The sequence below is a fragment of the Littorina saxatilis genome, linkage group LG1 (assembly GCF_037325665.1).
Source record: "Littorina saxatilis isolate snail1 linkage group LG1, US_GU_Lsax_2.0, whole genome shotgun sequence".
NCBI classification, from domain to species: domain Eukaryota; kingdom Metazoa; phylum Mollusca; class Gastropoda; order Littorinimorpha; family Littorinidae; genus Littorina; species Littorina saxatilis.
In genome coordinates this window covers 19,938,401-19,940,820 of record NC_090245.1, presented here as the reverse complement: position 1 = coordinate 19,940,820, position 2,420 = coordinate 19,938,401, and positions in this window count along the sequence as shown.

Here is a 2,420-nt window from a genome sequence, read left to right as displayed (position 1 = left end):
AGGGGGAATCGAAACGAGGGTCGTGGTGTATGTGCGTGTGTCTGTCTGTCTGTCTGTCTGTGTGTGTGTGTAGAGCGATTCAGACTAAACTACTGGACCGATCTTTATGAAATTTGACATGAGAGTTCCTGGGTATGAAATCCCCGAACGTTTTTTTCATTTTTTGATAAATGTCTTTGATGACGTCATATCCGGCTTTTCGTGAAAGTTGAGGCGGCACTGTCACGCCCTCATTTTTCAGCCAAATTGGTTGAAATTTTGGTCAAGTAATGTTCGACGAAGCCCGGACTTCGGTATTGCATTTCAGCTTGGTGGCTTAAAAATTAATTAATGACTTTGGTCATTAAAAATCTGAAAATTGTAAAAAAAAAATAAAAATTTATAAAACGATCCAAATTTACGTTTATCTTATTCTCCATTATTTGCTGATTCCAAAAACATATAAATATGTTATATTCGGATTAAAAACAAGCTCTGAAAATTAAATATATACAAATTATTATCAAAATTAAATTGTCCAAATCAATTTAAAAACACTTTCATCTTATTCCTTGTCGGTTCCTGATTCCAAAAACATATAGATATGATATGTTTGGATTAAAAACACGCTCAGAAAGTTAAAACAAAGAGAGGTACAGAAACGCGTGCTATCCTTCTTAGCGCAACTACTACCCCGCTCTTCTTGTCAATTTCACTGCCTTTGCCATGAGCGGTGGACTGACGATGCTACGAGTATACGGTCTTGCTGAAAAATGGCATTGCGTTCAGTTTCATTCTGTAAGTTCGACAGCTACTTGACTAAATATTGTATTTTCGCCTTACGCGACTTGTTACATTTAGTCAAGTTTTGACTAAATGTTTTAACATAGAGGGGAGAATCGAGACGAGGGTCGTGGTGTATGTGTGTGTGTGTGTATGTGTGTGTGTGTGTGTGTGTGTGTGTGTGTGTGTGTGTGTGTGTGTGTGTGTGTGTGTCTGTCTGTCTGTCTGTCTGTCTGTCTCTGTGTGTGTGTAGAGCGATTCAGACTAAACTACTGGGCCGATCTTTATGAAATTTGACATGAGAGTTCCTGGGTATGATATCCCCGGACGTTTTTTTCATTTTTTCGATAAATACCTTTGATGACGTCATATCGGGCTTTTTGTAAAAGTTGAGGCGGCACTGTCACACCCTCATTTTTCAATTAAATTGATTGAAATTTTGGCCAAGCAATCTTCGACGAAGGCCGGGCTTTGGTATTGCATTTCAGCTTGGTGGCTTACAAACTAATGAGTGAGTTTGGTCATTAAAAATCGGAAACTTGTAATTAAAATTATTTTTTTATTAAACGATCCAAACACAATTTCATCTTATTCTTTGTCATTTTCTGATTCCAAAAACATATACATATGTTATATTTGGATTAAAAACAAGCTCTGAAAATTAAAAATATAAAACTCATGATCAAAATTAAATTTCCGAAATCGTTTTAAAAACTATTTCATCTTATTCCTTGTCGGTTCCTGATTCCAAAAACATATAGATATGATATGTTTGGATTAAAAACACGCTCAGAAAGTTAAAACGAAGAGAGGTACAGTAAAGCGTGCTATGAAGCACAGCGCAGTCGCTACCGCGCCAAACAGGCTCGTCACTTTCACTGCCTTTTGCACAAGCAGCGGACTACGTTCAGTTCCATTCTGTGAGTTCCACAGCTTGACTAAATGTAGTAATTTCGCCTTACGCGACTTGTTTACATTTAGTCAAGTTTTGACTTAATGTTTTAACATAGAGGGGGGAATCGAGACGAGGGTCGTGGTGTATGTGTGTGCGTGTGTGTGTGTCTGTCTGTGCGTGTGTGTGCAGGGCCGAACCAAGTTCGTTTGAGGGGGGGGGGGGGGGGGTTCCAACTGAAGGCAGGGGTCCAAAGTCCACATTCTTTTTCTCTGAGAGGTACATTGGATGGCCAGGGGGGAGGGGTTCCGGAACCCCAGGAACCCCCCCCCCCCCCCCCCAGATCCGGCCCTGTGTGTGTGTAGAGCGATTCAGACCAAACTACTGGACCGATCTTTATGAAATTTGACATGAGAGTTCCTGCATATAATATCCCCAGATTTTTTTTTTCGATAAATGTCTTTGATGACGTCATATCCGGCATTTTGTAAAAGTTGAGGCGGTACTGTCACACCCTCATTTTACAATCAAATTGATTGAAATTTTGGCAAAGCAATCTTCGACAAAGGCCGGACTTTGGTATTGCATTTCAGCTTGGAGGCTTAAAAATTAATTAATGACTTTGGTCATTAATAATCTGAAAATTGTAATTAAAATGTGTTTTTATAAAACGATCCAAAATTACGTTTATCGTATTCTTCATTGTTTTCTGATTCCAAAAACATATAATTATGTTATATTCGGATTAAAAACAAGCTCTGAAAAT